Source organism: Monodelphis domestica, chromosome 1, assembly GCF_027887165.1.
Source record: "Monodelphis domestica isolate mMonDom1 chromosome 1, mMonDom1.pri, whole genome shotgun sequence".
Lineage (NCBI taxonomy): Eukaryota > Metazoa > Chordata > Mammalia > Didelphimorphia > Didelphidae > Monodelphis > Monodelphis domestica.
The window spans coordinates 578,267,608-578,287,773 of record NC_077227.1 but is presented as its reverse complement, the minus strand read 5'-3'; the positions used below and the strand labels follow the sequence as shown (position 1 = coordinate 578,287,773).

Genomic DNA, 20,166 nt, shown 5'->3' with positions numbered 1-20,166 from the left:
GATTATAAGAGATAGTAAAACTATATTAGTGGGAGGTCTCAACATTCTTTTATCATATCTAGATAAATCCAATAAAAAATAAATAAGAAAACATGTAAGATGTAAAAATGTAAAACTGTAAAAAAAAAAGATGTAAATGACATCTCAGAAAAATTAGAGTTAATAGAAATATGGAGAAAAGTAAATATGGATTAAAAGGAATTCAACTTCTTTTCAGCAGCACATGGTACATTCGAAAGTCTGATCATTTACTAGGGCAAACAAAGATGGCAAACAAATGCAAAAGAGCAGAAATAATGAATGCAAATTTTTAGATCATAATACAATAAAATTATAATTAGTAAGGGTAAATGGAGAGGAAAATAAAAAAACATTAATTGGAAATTAAATAATCAGATTCTCCAAAATTGGTGGGTTAAAGAACAAATCATAGAAACTCTTAATAACTTTACTGAAGAGAATGACAATGAGGACACAACATATCAAAATTTAGGGATAATTCAAAAGAAGTACTCAGGATATTTTCTATTTCTGAGTGCCCAAATTAACAAAAAAGAGAACACATTCAATGAATTTGTGCATGCAATTAAAATAACAAAAACTAGGAAGAGGAAAAATTAAAAACCCTCAAATGAAGTCCAAATTAGAAATCCTAAAAATCAAAAGAGAAATTCATAAAATTGAAAGTAAAAGGAAAAAACTATTGAAATCATAACTAAGACTAGGAGCTGGTATTTAAAAAATAAAATAAAGTATTGGTTAATCAAATTAAGAAAAAGAAAGGAGAAGATTGAATTAACAGTATCATTAATGAAAATGGTGATCTCATCTCTATTGAAGAGGAAACTAAAGTAATTATTAAGAACTATTTTTCCCAGTTATAGGACAATTAATATGGCAATTTAGGTGAAATATATGAATATTTATAAAAATATGAATTGCTTAGGTTAACAGAAGAGGAAATAGAATACTTAAATAAGCCCATATTGGAAAAAGAAATTGAACAAGTCATCAAAGAACTCTAAGAAAAAAAACATCAGGGCCAGATGGATCCAAAAGTGAATTTTATGAAACATTTAAAGATCAATTAATCACGATATTCTAAATACTATGAGAAAATGGGCAAAGAAGGAGTCTTAATAAATTCTTTTAACGATACAAATATGGTACTGATTACCAAGCCAGAAAGACCAAAAACAGAGAAGGAAAACTATAGACTAATATCCTTAAAGAACACAGATGCAAAAACATTAAATAAAATATTAGCTCAAAGGCTACAACAAATGATCACAATGATTATTCACTATAACCATGTAGGATTTATAATAGGAAAATAATTCACATAATTGGCCATATTAAAAATGAAAATAATAGAAATCAGGTGATAATCTCAATAGATTCAGAAAAAGCCTTTGACAAAATATAACACCCATTCCTATTAAAAATACTAAAAAGTATGGGAATAGAAACCTTTCCTCAAAATAATAAGTATTTATTTAAAAGCATCAGTAAAATAAGATCAGGAGTAAAACAAGAATGCCCATTATCACCTCTATTATTTATCATTTTACTATAAACACTAACTAAAGCAATTAGAGAAGAAAAAGAAATTAAAGATATTTAAAATAAGCAATGAGGAGACTAACCTATCGCTCTTTATGGATGACATGATGGTCTACTTAAAGAATCCTAGAGAATCAACCAAAAAGCTAGTCAAAATAAACAACAACTTTAGCAAAGTTGCAAGATACTGTAAAAAATAGACTCGAATACAGGACTACAATCCCCACAAGCCTTTGCTCCACTTCCCCAGAATGCCTTTTAATCTCACCTGGGCCGAGATCGAGAAGTTATTTAAGCTGATCCAAAGGCTCTCTCTGGGGCTTGGACTTCCATTTTGGGGCACGCGTGGCTTTTTTTCATAATGTAGGTGAGGTTGTGTCTAGGCCACTCTATGGCCTGGACACGTGTTTCTTATCCTGTATTTTCTTTAATCCTTAATCTTCAATAACCCTCTAAAAATATAATACTCCTTGCAGAGAGAAACTAATTTCTGCCTCAGATGCCTCAGTCTCCCCATCTCCCCTAAATTTTAACTGTTACAATACAAAAGAAACTCACATAAGTCATCAGCATTTCTATATATCTCCAACACATCCCAGCAGCAAGAATTAGAAAGAGAAATTACATTTAAAATCACCCTAGACAATATAAAATACTTAGGAATCTATCTGCTGAGACAAACACAGAAACTATTTGAACACAACTACAAAAGATTCTCCACACAAATAAAACTAGATCTAAACAATTGGAAAAACATCAACTGCTCATGGATAGGATGAGAAAACATAACAATAATGACAATCCGACCCAAATTAATTAATTTATTTACCGCCATACCCATTGAACTACCAACATTTTTTTTTTCTGAATTAGAAAAAAGCATAACAAAATTCATTTGGAAGAACAAATGCTCAAGGATATCCAGGTAAATCATGAATAAAAAATGTGGGCAATGCAATCCCAGATCTCAAACTATACTATAAAGCAATGGTCATCAAAATAATATGGTACTGGTTAAGAGACAGAAAGGAGGATCAGTGGAATAGACTTGGTGTAAATGACCTCAGCAAGACAGTTAATGATAAGCCCAAGGATCCCAGCTTTTAGGACCAAAACCCACTATTTGATAAAAAAAAAAAAGTGCTGGGAAAATTGGAAGATAGTATGCGAGAGAATAGGTTTGGACCAACATCTGGTACACTACACCAAGATGAACTTAGAATGGGTGAATGACTTGAATTCAAGAAGGAAATTATAAGCAAATTAGGTGAACACAGAATAGTATACATGCCAGATCTTTGGGAAAGGAAAGACTTTAAAACCAAGCAAGAGTTAGAAAAAAAAATCACAAAATATAAAATAAATCATTTTGATTACATTAAATTAAAGATTTTGTGCAAACAAAACCAATGCAACCAAAATTAGAAGGGAAACAACAAATTTGGAAACAATCTTCATAACAAAACCTCTGAAAAAGGTCTAATTATAGAAATTTATAAAGAGCTAAAACAATTGTATAAAAATCAAGCCATTCTCCAATTGATAAAAGGACAAGGGACATGAATAGGCAATTTTCAGTCAAAGAAATCAAAGCTATTAATAAACACATGAAACAGTGTTCTAAATCTCTTATAATCAGAGAGATGCAAATCAAAACAACTCTGAGGTATTACCTCACACCTAGCAGATTGGTTAAAATGACAGCAAAGGAAAGTAATGAATGCTGGGGGTAAGTGGTGTAAACCTCAAATTTCCTTAGACTTATAAATGTTGGAAATTTCACCATTGGGATATTTCATACTTGGAAAATTTCTTACTGATAGTCTATTGGAATGGGAACCCCATTGGCATGGGAGGTTCCTTCTCTTCCCTTCTTAAGATTACTTTAGGACAGAAACCCTTTGCTGAACAATGAAAAGGACTTTGACCTATGCTTAAGCATAGAACAGGAATTTCTTTGAGTCTTGATTTATTTTAGAATTGATACAATGGAGATACTTGGAATAAATCTCCACCCTATTCAGTCCTAATAGGATTGAGTAAGGGCTGCAGCCTAGATCAAAATTTAATTATTCCAATCTCTACCCTACTCAGGTTAACAGGATTTAGAAAGGGCTGTAGCAAAGGAGTAAAGATTTAATCATTTGAAAATATGACCTTCAACAGACATGTGCAAAAACCAGAAACCTCTGGGCGGTCCTGGGTTAAGCTAGAGCCTTCATTGGCACAGGGAAATTGATGAACAGTGATTGGTAGATGGGAGAACTGAGGGGAGGAACTTGGATGTTTTTCCTTAAAGATAGGGGGTCTGAAGACTCCAGGGGGGTGGAGAGTTGGTCGGTGTGGTTCGTGTGGGCTCTGAGAAGCTTGCTCTGAAGGAAGCTGAAGGTGGGGGCCTCTGAGACTGTTTCTCCATTTTGGACACGTGAGTAATAGGGACTGATCTCTTTTCTTTGCCCCAGCTATCTAAGGGCTTGGGCCTTTTGGCCCAGCCTAAACAGAAGGGGTATTTAAGCCCTATTCCCTTCTCTCCCTTTTTCTCTCTCTCTATCTCTAATTCCTTTCTTACTCCTATTGTAATTAAACTCCAAAAAAGGCTGACGGCTGACTTGAGTTTTTCATTTAGGAATTACATAGCTGATTCCTTGGCGACCTTAAATTAATATATATCAGTCTTTTAAAGTGATTCCCTTGTTACAGTGGTAAAGTAGGGACATTAATGCATTACTGTTGGGGTTGTGAATTGATCCAACCATTCTGGAGGGCAATTTGGAACTATGCCCAAAGGGCTATAAAAGACTGTCTGCCCTTTGATCCAGCCATAGCACTGCTGGGTTGTACCTCAAAGAGATAATAAGGAAAAAGACTTGTACAAGAATATTCATAGCTGTGACCAAAAATTGGAAAACATTGGGATGTCCTTCAATTGGGGAATGGTTGAACAAATTATGGTATATTTTGGTGATGGAATACTATTTAGTTCAATTTCTTTTTCTGATATGGGTAGTTTAGGTATTCTATTTCTTCTTCTGTTAGTCTAGGAAATTTATATTTTTGTAAATATTCATCCATATCACCTAGATTGCCATATTTATTGTCATATAATTAGGCATGATAATTTTTAATGATTGGCTTAATTTCCTCTTCATTAGAGGTGAGCTCTCCCTTTTCATCTTAGATACTGTCAATGTGGTTGGAATGAAATTTTTAAAAACTATTATATTATAGTAACACATTTTCTAGTAATAGTAGCAGGTATCTTGGAAGTGATTAGAGAAATTATTTATTCAAAATTACTCAAGATGAGAAACACAACTAGCAAGTGGTACAAGCAGGATTTGAATAATACAAGCAATCTTAGCATTGTATCTCAGTGCCATCCCAGCTAGATGGCACAGTGGATATACAGTGCTGGGCTGAGAATAAGGAAGACTCATTTTTCTGAGATCAAATCTGGACTCAGATCTTTATAAGCTGTGTGACCCTAGGCAAGTCAATTAACCCTGTTTGCCTCAATTCTTCATCTGTAAAATGAGCTCGAGGAGACTTCCGGGTAAACATGGCTTCAATCTAGACACGACTCGCTTCCCCTCCCTGGCACAGAACGAAATAGACTACCTCAAGAGAGCATAAAAATCACCTTTGGAAGAATGGAGGGACTCTCCAGTACCCCACAGAAATGAAGGTACATGGGGTTTGAACATTTCTACACTACAAGGAGGAAGAAAAGCTCACACAAAAAAATGTGAAATGAGCCACCTCTTCCCCCACCTCCACACCAAACCAGAGTAAGCTATCAGAGTGCTCACTGGGACAGCAAATGAGTGAGGAGCGTCTCTGTCTGGGGGGACACACCAGGGTCCGTGGGATCTAAAGACTGCAAGGAAACGACCTCTCAGGGTGGTTTCATGGGAGAATCCTGTGCTAAGCACAGGGGACTGAGGAGCTGAACTCTGGGGCGATTGCACTGAGCACCTGGGTGGAGCTGAACACCTGGGTGGGCCGAGCTGATCACCTGGGGGTTTGGGCTGAACACAGGGGCCCACGCTCTAAGAAGCCTCAGAGGCTGGGAAGAACTAGACTGAGGCAACCTAAATTCACAGAAAACCCACCCATATCACCCAGACCCCAGACCAAAAAAGAAAGTGCAATAAAACCACAAAAGGGATGGCTCACATGGCCCAAAATCAAGCCTCCAAGAAGAAAGGGGAGAAAAAGTGACTATTGAAAACTTTTATGGAGGGAGTACCCAAGGAAAAGAAGAGAATGAGGATGAAATCCAAACAAAATCAGAACATGCCTCCCGAAATGGAAACTATCCACAAGCTCTGGAAGATCTCAAACTAGAGCTTACCCAAAAGATGGAAACCTTTTGGGAAAAAATGGGAGAAAGAGATCAGCAGTATGATAGACAAGACTTCACAATTGGAGAAGGAGCTGGAAGCATCTAATAGAAGGGCAGGCAAAGCTGAAAAGCAAAACCAGTCCCTAACGACCAGAATTAACCAACTGGAAGACAGCGAGCTTACAAAACAACAAGAATCAATAAAGCAAAGCCAAAAAATTAATGAATTAGAAGAAAACATAAAATATCTCACTGAAAAGGTCACAAACTTGGAAAACAGAGGAAGAAGAGACAACCTCAGAATTATTGGTCTCCCCGAAAAACCAGAGTTAAACAAAAACCTTAATGCTATTCTACAGGAGATTATAGAAGAAAATTGCCCACATGTTCTGGAGCAAGGGGGCAAAATAGAAATAGAAAGGGTTCTTTGAACACCCTCTATACTAAATCCCCAAAGACAACCCCCAGGGATGTAATGTCCTCCCCAGGAGGAAAAGAAAATGATCTTTGTTTCCAATGAATAATGTTTGGAAATGACCAAATAAAATAATGTTTAAAGTGAAAAAAAAAATGAGCTTGAGATGGAAATTGTAAACTACTATTGTAACTCTACCAAGGAAACCTTAAATGGGGTCAAGAAGAATAATACGACTGAATAACAATAAATTCATCTTTTTCCCCCCAGCACCTAGGAAAATGCACAGACCTTTTCTCTCTTTTTAATCGTATATTTGTATTTGTTTCCTTCTTTTGCTAATTCAGAAGAGACAACTACCTCTTCTGTGTCATCCTCACTCCTCAGATGATCAACTTCCATAAGACCTTCATTTATTTGAAAAGCATAGAAGTTTGTGTGGGTAGAATAGTAAGGTAAACTGAAAGCCTAAGAATGCCTAGAATGTGGGGCACAATAAACAAAGTTATAAAGGAAGTATAATGTTTTCAGGCAGCCTTGATCTCCCTCTTTGTTCCCCTTATTTAAGCTTAATATTATTTTCCTGTTTCCTGCATTTTTAACTTCTCAGTATTTTCAGTCCTTGTTATCAAATCCCCTCTGGCAAAATCTGTATGATGGAAGAAAAATGGGTGTGAATTCAGAAGACCAGAATTTGAATCCACTTAGGTAATTCATAAACTCTCTGTTCTTCAATAAACCTTTTCTTTCTGAGTCTCAATTATCTCATCTGTAAAGTGAGAGGATTGTATTACATAAACACGATTTTCCTTTACCTATCTCTGAAAGCATGGTGCAATTATCATTCTGGTGTATTGGGTGTGAATTTATGTGAGTGGGTTATTGCATCAAGGTACATATACATTTAAATATTTTCCTCTAATTTTAGAAAGACTATCCTTTATTGAAGTAATTTAAAACAAAAACTCCAAAGTGGAAAAAGAGACCTCAGAGACCATCTAGTTCCATGCCACAGATAGCTTAGGAAATCAAACATTCTTAATAACTAAAGTTATAATTTTAAATGTTTTGAACAAATTCTATCCCAAACAATAATTTCACACATATAAGAGTAATTATTTATTTGCAAAAGTAGCCAGGGTTATAGAGGTACTTCCATCTACATCTAGAGGAAAAAGGTATGAGTCTGTAGCTTTAGTTTTCAAAATGTCCCTTCTCTCCTAAGGTAAAACTCAGTGGCATTATAGTATAATTAGAGTATTAGTGCTAAAGTGGCATTCCAGGAGGAGCTGTTCCCTGCCTTGATATACCTGCCCATCTTGCAAGATTGGTCCTCTGCCACATTGCATTTCACTACCAGAAATTTACTTTTAGAGAAGAAAGTGGGAGGAGAAACAATGCCAAGTTTCTTCTTTCTGGGAAATCTTCATGAATAGTGCAATCTGTTTTGTTGTTGGGCCAATCTCTATTTGTTTAGTAGTGTTAAAGGGGACAATTCAAGAAGCAATTAAAAGACCTTAGATCTCCCCAATATTCCTTCCTTGACTAGCTGCTTTCACAAAGGAAATCATACTCATAGAAGTACTAGATATCAGTACAATTCTTCTGTGATCTTTCCCACTGTAGAAACTCTGGTGCTTTACTATAAATATCTAAGCATAAGGCCCTCAGGCACTTTAGCAAAAGTCCAAATTGCTCTTCTTACATGTGCCAAATAACTCACTAAAATAGTCAACAGGTACGTTGTTTCCCTCAATAGAACTTAGGTTCCTTGAGGGCAAGGAATAATTTATCTCTTTTTTTCTCCCTATAAAATAGGAAATATCTTTTTTTCCCTTTGAAAATAGCCCCTCGAACAATGTATTCACTTAATAATGCATGTTAATTGACTAAATAAACATTTGAGACTCAAATATATGTAGGATAATTGTCTATCTAGACTGGCTTCTGAAAAGTGCAGGGCTCTTTTAATGACCCTTAGCTTTTTATGGAAGAAAAGGTCCATCTTATTTAATCACTCAATTCTTTCACTATTGCTTTTAATGACAAGCCATAGAACTCAATGGCATCCTAAAAAATAAAGATTAATTCATACCACTAATAGGTGGTATGAATTCTATGCCCCAAAGACATCAAAGATAAGGGAAAAGGACCTACTTGTACAAAAATATTTATAGAAGCTCTCTTTTTGTTGTAATAAAGGACTGAAGGGATTTCTATTATTTGGGTAATAGCTGAACAAGTTGTTATATGTATTTACAATGGAACACTATTGTACAATAAGAAATTATGAAATTATTAACATTTGTATCAATATGTAAATATTTTTAATTTAAAAAATTAAGATAAATTATCCAACAGAGGGCAATGGAGAAATACATATTGGATGCAAGTAGGCCAACATAATACAAACACATATGAGAGATGAAAGAAGAGCCAGGAGAAGCTTTAAGGAATTTTAGAAGAGGAAATGGTCTGGTCATGTGATAAGAGATTACAGATAGAAAGGTCCTACCGATATCTGAACAAAGTGAGGAAAAATTGAGGAAAAATTCCAGGATATTGGGGGGATTCTCCTGTGGTGAAAATGGAGAATAGTCAAACAGCAATGCAATCTGATGTGTCAGACAAAACTTCAAAAATGATGAAATTGCATATTCATTTGGGAATTAGGAGATCACAATTTAACATGCTAGATGATACACTCCCCAATGAAATGGGTGATCATTTGTCAGTTATGGCACAGCTTGGTTATTTCTGCATAGGGATTTGGCATCTCAAATTATGTTATTCTGATAGAGCAAAAGACACTTAGTAGATTGGAAGGAGCCAGTTGTTGGAAATAATGTCCATGTTATTCTCAGTAAAAAGGAATCTATTAGAGCAGCTAAGTGGTGCAGTGGATAGAATGCTGTGCCTGGGGTCAGGAAGACGCATCTTTCTGAGTTCAAATATGACCTCAAACACTTACTAACTGTATGACCCTGGATATGTCAGTTAACCCTATTTACCTCAGTTATTTATCTGTTAAATGAGTTGGAGAAGGAAATGGCAAACCACTTCAGTATCTTTGCCAAGAAAAGCCCAAATGGGATCGTGAAGAGTTATACCTGACTGTTAAACTGCTTAATGTCATAAACTAGAGTATCTAGACTACCTGTTATATAGGTTCAGAATGTAGAAATATATTTCATTGGGTTTTTTTAATTGTAATTCATCTAAACTGATTGTTACAGGAATGGATTTCATTCTGAGCAAGTGAAATGTGTTGATATATACTTGCCATCTCCCTTTTCACCAATTAATAATCTTTTAATCAGCCACAGAACTGCCCACTCAAAGGCTAATGTTAGCATCAAATTTTAGCCACTACCTCCTATGTGAAGACTTCTTAGACTACGTAGAACAAAGAGTGGATTGACATAGGTTCTGTCACCACTCATACATATCCTTGCCTATGTCATATGCAATCAATAGGGATTAATATGAAAGAAAGCACTAAGCAAAGAGATCTGCTGAACAGGCTAGGGGTGGGAGGAGGATCAATAAAGCAAACAGTCTTGTCAGCTTCCAAAAAATGAATGAGGAATAGAAGGGAGTTATCATTAAACCTCATTCCTTCTTGGATTTTACTTGAGATTACCTGATCTTCAATTCCATTCAACAATCTTCTTGTGATCCTCCTTAATGATATTGCCTTCTTCCTATGATTAGCTCTAATTTATACATATATATGTTATATATATCTAACATATATATATATTTATTTCATGTTTTCTCTCCCATTAGATTGTATCACTTTGAAAACAGAGATTGTTTTGTTATTTCCATTCTCTGTATCCAGATCACTTAGCACATTGGCTGGCACATAGGAGGTAATTAAGAAATGAGTGTTCACTTGAATGAGAATTGTTGTTGCTGGGGGCAGCTAGGTGGCTCATTGGATAGAGAGCTAGAATGGGAGACGAGAAGTCCTGAGTTCAAACTGGCCTCAGATACTTCCTAGCTCTGTCACTCTGGGCAAGTGACTTGACCCCCATTGCCTAGCTCTTCTGCCTTGAAACCAATAATTAGTATTGATTCTAAGAAATAAAGTAAAGGGTTTTTTAAATTATATTTCTGATTGTGTGCTAGATACTGTTAGATATAAAATACAAAGAAAGAAAACAATTCTCATCTTCAAAGAAATTACATTATAGTGGCAGGGGAGAGTAGCATTATATATATATATTTTTATATATATGTGTGTGTGTGTGTGTGTGTGCATGTATATATTCAGATACATGAATATAAAATATACACAAAGTAAATATAGAATAATTGTAGGGTGAAAATTAATTATTAGAGTTAATTATGAAAGACTTCTTCTGGAGGTAGAACTAAATTGTTCCTTGGAGGTAGGAATTTTAGGAGGCAAAAGTGGGGAGGGGGATCATCTTAGACAAAGAATATATTGTTCAAAGTCTCAGAGGAGGGAAATATGTTGGATATGAGAAACAGCAAAGAAATGGATTTGGCTAGAAAGGAGCAAGTAAGGTAGGTGGGAGAGTAATGTGTCATCAATCTAGATCCATATATAGGGGCTTTGTTAAAGCCTTTGAATGCCAGAGTTTTTATCTTAGAGATTTTATTTAGTCATTTCAGTCATGCCTGACTCTTCATGATCCCATTTGGGGTTTTCTTGGCAAAGATAATGGAGTATTTAGCCATTTCCTTATTCAGTTCATTTGACAGATAAGGAAACTGAAGCAAACAGTTTTATATGATTTGCCCAGGGTCACAGAGCTACTAAGTGTCTGAGACCGCGATTTGAATAGAGACATTAGGAACTTAGAGACAATAGAGAATCTCAAACCACCCATGGCTCCTCTTCCCCTCCATTCACTCAGTAGAGAATCCTGCCTAATAATTCCCTAGGAAAAAATTGAGTCTATTGGCTGAGAGCTCCCTCCCTTACTGTCATCTCCATCTTACATCACTCAGATGCCTTCTGCCACTAATCACTTGACCCCTCCACCACTGTTTCAGATGTATATGTATTGCTATTCCTTACCAAGGCAAACCTTTTTCCATTCCATCTCACCTTCTCCAGGTGACTCCTCTTTCTATCATTCCCACTCTCTTACCAGGCTATAATCTCTCTTGCATAGCAGATCATTACTACTGCTTACAAATACCACCATATTGCCTCTATCTTCAGAAAAACCTCATTTGATCCATCCATAACTAATAGTTATTTTTATACTTTGTAAAATTGTTGCTTTGGCTTTTGAATCTTTCAGAACCTAGGTTCTTCTGACATTTTCAGTCTCCTTATACTTATTTCTCTCCAGTGCTCAATGGTTCAGTGATGCTGGTTTATTTGCTATTCTTTGAACATGACTGAATTTTCTCCCACTATCTGCCATTGCTTAGACTTCTCTTCTTTCATATTGCTGTCTCCTGCCTTCCCCATCTTTCTTCAGGTTCCAGCTAAAATGCCACCTTCTGCAAGATATATTTTTTTCTGACTCCCCCTTAATGTTAGTTCCTTCTATTTTAGTCTTATATATCTTGTTTGTATATACCTATTTGCATATTTTCTTCCCAATTGAGCTGTGAGCTCTTTCAGAACAGGTGCTGTTTTGCTTTTTTGATTGTTTGTTTTTCTTTGTATGTTAAATATTAACCTAGTATTTGACCCTTAGTAGATACTTAATGAATATTTTTTTGATGTGACAGTTGAAATTTCATGAACAGTGAAGTGACATGGTCTGACATATACATTTATAATATAAATTTGATAGGGACAGAGACTGGAGGCAGAAAGAAGAATTTTGATGCTAACCCAATTTATTGATAGTTGGAAAATATTTTAAACCATACTGGGATATTTTCTGGATCTTCTCTGCTTCCCTGTCCTTCAAACTGACAGCCATTTATTTCTGACACAGAAGTGTCTCTTCCAAATCCTTAGCTTCTCTACATTTCTTGCAATCACATAAAATTTTAAGTAAATTTTTATCATCCTCCAAACAAGTCAATGAATTTTAAAGATTCAAGAATCATCAGAGCAAGCCATATTTTGAATGATCATTTAAATCTAATAATTATATTCATCCAATAGATGGTAAAAAGAAGTAAACTGAGTCACATAGACTTTAAATGAATTCACTTGAATCTCTCATTTCTATTTGTCATTTTAAACTAAATCATAATATAGATATTGCATTTCTCTGTTAAGCTTGTTTCACTTAACAGTAATTACTCTTTGGATGAACCTTATTAGCTACTATACTGCCATTGGTTTCATGTTATAATAGGACAGAATTTAGAAGAAGATACTTTTCTGCTACTTACTATCTGTGGTGAGAATAAAGTCCTAAATTCAAATATTCATGTACATTAAGCTGCTTTTTTTTTTCTTACAAATGCTCTGCAACTGGATCATGGCACTAAGATTTTAGCCACTGATATAATTTTCTGGTACCATGAGTTCAAAACACTAAGGCCACAAGTGTTTGGACCTCCTCCTTTAGGTCTTTGACTACAGGCAAATAGAATGACTAACACCAGCACTGAAGAGTGCTTCTTAGATGAATCATGACTATATCCTTGATAAATATCTTTTCCCTCCTCTAATGTACTTCACTTGCTACAGCTAAACAAACCACTATCTGTTAACAGTTGAATAACCCAGGTCAGTACTATCTTCAAATATCTGAAGGGTTGAGATAAATATATATAAATATGTATATATTTATATATATTTGTAAAGGTGCTAAGAGTGCTACATTTGTCAATTTTTGTCTCGGGGCACAACTTGCAAGTGGCAAAGATAGGGTGCTACATCTGGAATCAGGGACATCTGACTTCAAATTCGGTTTCAGATTCTAACTAATGGTACAACCCCAGGCCAGTTACTTAACCTCATTCTGATTCAGTTTCCTCAAATGTAAATAAGGAAAATAATAGCAAGAGTTGTTATGAAGTTCAAGTGAGATAATATTTGTAAAATCTTTAGCATAATGTCTGGTACATAGGAGATACTTACTAAATATTCCTTCCTTTCTTTCATCCTTCCTTTCTTCCTTCCTTCTTTCCTAACTTGTGACTACTTTTGTGACCTTAGACAGTTAATTTCTTTTGGACTCCGTTTACTCTTCTATAAAATAAGTGGGTTGGAGAAGTTAATTGCTATCTTAGGGATTCCAAGATGTAGATTTATTACATTATGTTTCTTTGGGCTCTAAAACATGATCTTTTGATGAGCATGGACCCTGAGTACAAGCAGAGAACTTTGTCCCTAGTAAACATACAAATGTTGGTTAAATTGAATATTACATCCATTGTACCACTTAACATAAATATGAAGGTAACTGGGTGGCTGAGTGGATAGAGTACTAGAACTGGAGCTGGGAGGACCTGAGTTCAAATATGGCTTCAGACACTTCCCAGTTGGGTGATCCTGGCAAGTCACTTCACTCCTATTACCTACTCCCTACAGCTCTTCTATCTTAGAACTGGTTATTGTAGGTAAATATTTTAAAAACCCCATAAAATACATACAATTAGGAAACTGACAAAGACTTTTTAGTGACTTTAACATATTCTAGTACTCGAGGAATAGGTTTAGAAGTTCAGATTCACAACTAACAGAATACTACATATATTAATTTTCTATACATTTAAAAGAATGAAATGTTACTTATTTTTTTTCATTTTGACTTGAGATTGTTATATTCAATGATTTCTAAGGTCCTATGATTTCTATAGCTATGAGCCTATGTATAAAAATAATTCTTTGTAGGATAAAGTGGGGAAGAGGACAATTTTATTCTTGAACCAAATTCCCTGGGGGTGGGTTATGGTTTCATGATGCTATATTTTTAAATTTGGCTCTGGCTCACTCCCAAGTCATGTCACTTACCAAAGTATGACCATAAAATATTAAGCATTCTAAGATGAGACACTGGAATTCTTATCTGTATAGTACACAGCATTAATAAACAAACTTTTTTTAGTGTCTATTACATTTCAGGCACTGGGCTAGTATCTATAAATGTTAAAACTGGAAAGAGTCACAGAGACTATCTAATCCAAATTTCTTTTGTACATGAGGAAAATGAGGTCCATAGAAGTCATGCAAGTGATTTATCCAAGATAAATCAAATCAAAGCAAGCAATATCAGCAAATAAATCAAAGTTTTCTGATTAGAAATCGATGGCTCTTTGTGTCTCTCCATTATTTACATTAAGAGGAATTTTATTTCTAATAGTGATGAAACCTCTCTTTCTTCTGTATTCCTCACCATAACCACCACCTTTTAGGACCTCAAGATTTAGAATATATAAACAGAGTTAGTATGGTTTAGGTAGGATATGGTTTTAATGTTCTCTTTTCCTCTAGTGCCATGTTAAACTGAGATACTGCAGAAATGAAGAGGGGCAGCTTCCTATAAAACATAATTGGTTGTAGGAGACTAATGCATTTATCTCTACCAAAGAGGATTAATATGCTCATAAAACACTGGTAGCCTTTTCTTTGCCAGCTGAGATGAATGCACCATGCTGTTGCAATCTCTTATGTATTTTAAATCTATATTTTAGTTATATATATTTATAAAATATTCAAATATTAAATATTAAGTGGACTGCAGGTTAGCTGCAAGAATCATTCACATATTTATTTAAAACTGAGTTTTAAAAAAGAGAAAGAAAACTGGAACTTTTGAGTAAGAATTTTACTCTAAAACAAAAATAAATTTTAATTTGTTCATATTTTAAGAGGCACTAGTTCCACTGACTTCATATTTAGAAATGTAGACCAGAATGAGAGACTATTCAGGGCTGGGTGCCTCATGGGAATGTAAAATAGAGTACAAACATTCCCTTACAATTAGAGAAATCCCAAGAGGAAAAAAGCCAATTTGGGTAATATGGTGTTCTCCCAAAGATTAGATAACCATTGTTTGGTAATATTAGAGACAGAATTCCCAGTCTGGTAATAGATAGACTTGTGGGTTCAATGCCTGTCTCTTGACTCTTGGGATTTATGTAATACTGTGTTTAGTCACTTCACATTTATATTCCAAGGAATGGAAATTAAGCTTGGGGAAATCCTCGGCTGGAGAATTTATCTTGAACCATATATAATTTCTTAGGTAAGTCCTAGAGCATTTCATAAGGCATATTAAACCTAAAAGGCTTATTGGGTTCATGCAGCTAATTACATATTAGAGGTAGGATTTAAACAAAGTTCTTCTTGACTCCAGGTACAACTCGTTATCACCATCAACTATAACAATATTTTGTCTATGATTTTAGTTATATTGGCACACATTTTAGGGTTTAAAAGTTTAAAAGCAAGCATGATACTTATCTTTGCAATCATTCCCTTATTAACAGCATTGCTATTGATAATTTATGTCTAAAATTATAATCCTTCTACTAGATGGATTTACTCCTGATAATTTTTAAAAGACATGGCTTAAGGAGTAGGAAGTAGAGGAAGGGGAGAGAGCAATACTAGAATCTATACAAGAAAAGAATCCACACTGCTTTCATTACAGATACTAATTATCATGACCATTTAATATCCAATATTTAAGGGCTTTAGATAATATTTTCTCATTTAACCACTACGACAATGTAAGGAAGGCCAGAAGGGGTATTACTCTTTACAGCTGAGGATATAAGTCACTTGCATAATGGCAATAATGTAGGACAATCAATGACTTAATTGTGAAAGACTTAAAAATGTTATCAGTGAAAGGATTCAAGACAATTCCCAGAGAGTCATGATGGAAAATCTATTCACCACTATGACAGAGTCTCTATGAAGATTGAAGTGTATCCTTCTTTACTTTATTTCTTCCATGAATTTTCCCTAGTGTAAATGATATATTTCTTGTTTCACAACATTAGAAACATGGAAATATATATCATGTGATAATACATTGTACCACCTATATCATAAAACCTGCCATCTTGGGGAGGGGGAAAGGACAGGATGGAGATAGAGAGAGAGAGAATATGAATCTTGAATTTTCAGAAAATGACTATTAAAATTATATCAACATGCAATCTCTAAAAAACAAACAAACAAAAACAGATGAGTTGGCAGAGGCCACATAGTTGCTCAGGTAATAAGAGCTAAGACTTAGATCTTAGTCTTTTTTGACTCATGTCCACTAGACAATGTTCCTAATCTACATGTATATATATTTCATGTATTCCAAGCAAATATATTCATACACGGAAAATAAAATAATTTTAAAACTAAAATGGAAGTAGAAATTTTCTTGAAGATGATCTAGGATAACACCTATTTCTCAGGTAAAAAACCTAAATAGCAAGAATGAAAAATAAAGCATTTATTAAGTCCTTACTATGTGCCAGATGCTGTTCAGTTTACAAATATCTTATCTTCATAACAACGGGAAGTAGTTGCTATAATTATCCTCATTTTATAGTTAAAGAAAGTGAGGCAGCTAGAGGGTAAGTGACTTGCCCAGGGTCACACAATTAGTAAGTGTCTAAGAATGGAATTATACTCTTCTTCATTTCAGGCACCGAGTTATAACAACTGTACTACATAATTGGCTCTTCAAGGTGGCAAAGAGAGTTCATGGCTTTTTCAGTCATAGAAGTAGTTCATGACTGGGCTGAGAATAAAAATTCTTGATTCCTAGGTTGATGGTCTTTTCCAATATGCCACAGGACAATGGGCCTTTAGGGGGTTATAGAAAATAAAAGCAAAAATTGGCAAATAAAATCTGTGCAACTGCCTTGCCTTAGAAGAATTTCTATTTTAAGCCACATGCACATCTTTGAGATAAATACCTTTGAAGAAAATCCAACACATTATAAAAAGCTACCCCACTCAATTCTCAGACTTTAAAAAAATGAGTAAATACTTGATAAATCTCAATGTAGGATGGGGAAAATCTATAAGGAGCCTAAAGACTTCAAAATAAATAATTTTTATAAAAAGCAATTCAGGAAATAATTTGGTCATCTGTCCTTAGCCAATGCTAGAGGAACACTAATACACTGTCAGTAGAACTTTAAATTGCTCTAACCATTCTGGAAAGCAGTTTGGTATCATGTTAATGAAGCAAATAAAATGTCTCTACTCTTCAACACTGGGATCTTACTTCTAAGAATATGCCCAAAGGATGTCAAAAATCAAACAGAAGGTCCAATATATGGTAGCACTTTTTTAGTAGCAAGACACTGCAAACAATGTAGTTGGCTGTCCTTTGGGGAAAGACTAAACAAATTGTGGATATGAATGATGCATATAATAGAATACTTTGATGCTGTGAGAAATGATGAAAAGGATACAGAGATACATGAAAGCCATATGCTACAAAGAGAAGTAAAATAATATGCAGTTTACTATTATTACCATATAATGGGGGTGGGGGAAAGGGAAAGAAAACAAGCACTGCAGATAATGACCAAACTTTGCCCTAGAGAAAAGATGAAAAAAAAAATCTTCTCTTCTTTGAAAAGATAGGAGGTAGCAGGTATTAGGTGAACACTGCATATACTGTCAAATACAGCTGTGTAAATTAGTTTTGTGCAAAAGCTTTTTTTTTCTTTTTTATTCCTTGTTACAAGGGATTGCTTTCTGGATAGGGATATATCTGGAAATGACATTGTCAAAAGATTTTTAAACATCAAAACAACAGCACAAATATGAATAGTGGTGAAAGTTCTACCAATTCTCCTCCTGCAAAAGTATCCATAGGAGTCCACTGCTATGTTTGGGGGGAAAAAAAGAAAAACAATGACAAAAGGAAATGTTTAGGCTCTTAAAGGTCTCCATAATTTCATTCTAACTTACTTTCTAGCTTTATTTTACATCATTTACATTCTTGTAATCTGCCTGACTTCACTCTGCCCTCTCCCGTTTGTGAGCCTTCACACTGGCTGCCTCGCCATGTCTGAAATGTCTCCCTTTCTCATCTCAGTCACTAAGAGTCCTTTTCTGCCCAAAAGGTCAAATTCACAGTCTGTCTTCTGTGTAAAGCCTCCCTTTAACCTCCTACTTGTTTTGTTTTCTTTTCCTCCTCAGTTTAACTTGTATTTATCTATGCAAAAATAAATCCTGTTAATAGAATATAAGTTGCTTAAAGAAAGGGATTTTTCATTTGTCTCCCTTTGCTTGGCACATGGTCTGTTAATAGAAGATTCTTATTGTAAAATTCATTTGAATATACCAAATCACAGTCTCTTATCCACTGAGTGAAAAGGGAAATTCTCTCTGCATTTGCCATGGATACGTCCAGGTTAATGCCTTATCACAAGCTAATGGCCCTAAATGAAACGTATCTTCTTAGAAAATGCCATTATTGCCACATCCGTCTACATTCACATGGCCTCTTTTGAAGGATCTTCAAATGGGTATTGAGCACATCAAAGCGTGGGGAGAGAAAAGAAAGCTAACGGTGAGAAAATTAGCTTTCTGAATAAAAAATAAACAGAGTAATTGAATGTCTATTCTCTCCAATTTGCATAATGTTGTATGCAAGGCATCAGAACAGATATCATATAGCATTAAGCATCGAGTGGACATGAGAGCCATCCCTTATTTTGAACATAAGCAAACTCTTTTCCAGTCCTGGTGATTTTCCCTTCTTAATATCTTTCATATGAGTCTCCTTCTCACCTCTGCCACTGTTACCACCATGGGACAGATCCTCATCTGACCTCTTGCTTGTCTCCCTGCCACCCATTCCAGTCCTTCTTCTGCTCAGCTGCCAAACACACCATATCATCCAGACACCATCTATTTAATAAACTCCAGTGGGTCCCCCTTATCTCTAGGATGCAATATATAATCCTCTACATCAAAGCCCTTTACGACTTGATTCCTCTCTGCTTTTCCAATCTTGTTCACTTACCTACGCCATGTATTCTGTAATCCAGTAATATTGACTTCTTTCCTGTTCCTCACACAAAATACTCCATACTTCAACTCAGTTTTTTTCATTAACTGTCCCCTATGTCTAGGATTCTCTCCTGGCTTTGAATCGCAGCTAAAATTCCATCCTCTATTAGAAGTCTTTCCTGATATACAATAATTCTGGTGACTTCCCTCTGTTTATTAGCTCCAGTATATCCTGTATATACCTTGTTTACAGATAATCATGTTTATGTTGACCTCACATTAGACTGTGAATTCCTGGAGGGGGGGTATTTTTTTTTCTTTGTACTCTCAGCACTTAGCTTAGTTCTTGGCACATAATGTGCATTTAATAAATGTTTGTTGATCAAATATAAAAAAATTCCCTGTAGAAGAGACAATTATGGAAATTTAATTCATTCAATAAAGAAGCATATAGTGAGAGATATATTAATGTTGAAAAGGATAACAAAAGTTAAACTATTCTATCATAGCATTACAAGTGTATAGCTGAAAGGGAGTTAAGAGGTTAGTCAGTCCAACCCATTCATTTTTTTTTTAAACCCTTACCATCTGTCTTGGAATCAATACTGTGTATTGGCTCCAAGGCAGAAGAGTGGTAAGGGCTAGGCAATAGGGGTCAAGTGACTTGCCCAGGGTCACACAGCTGGGAAGTGTCTGAGGCCAGATTTGAACCTAGGACCTCCTGCCTCTAGGCCTGACTCTCAGTCCACTGAGTTACCCAGGTGCCCCCCAACCCATTCATTTTTAAAATAATATTTTATTTTTCCCAAATATACACAAAATAATGAACTTTTAAAAATTTAGAGTTCCATATCATCTCCTTCCTTCCAACTTTCACTCATTTTCTAAAAGCAGATTGAATCTCTGGTATCATTTTGGAACACTGCCTTGCTGAGAATAACTACATCATTCACAGTTATTCAT

The 20,166-nt window shown here is 35.1% G+C and overlaps 1 protein-coding gene across 5 annotated transcripts in view; it reads right to left on the bottom strand.

Annotated features, from left to right (window-relative positions):
* Positions 1-20,166, bottom strand: part of UNC5D (unc-5 netrin receptor D) — an 831,324-nt gene that overhangs the window by 441,941 nt on the left and 369,217 nt on the right. The window contains exon 1 of one of the 5 annotated variants that reach the window (XM_056813500.1): positions 19,217-19,421. The exons of the other annotated variants lie outside the window; for them this stretch is intronic. The gene's annotated coding sequence lies outside the window, so the exon portion shown is untranslated. Of the gene's footprint in view, positions 1-19,216; positions 19,422-20,166 lie in introns of those variants that run through there. 5 annotated transcript variants of the gene reach the window in all.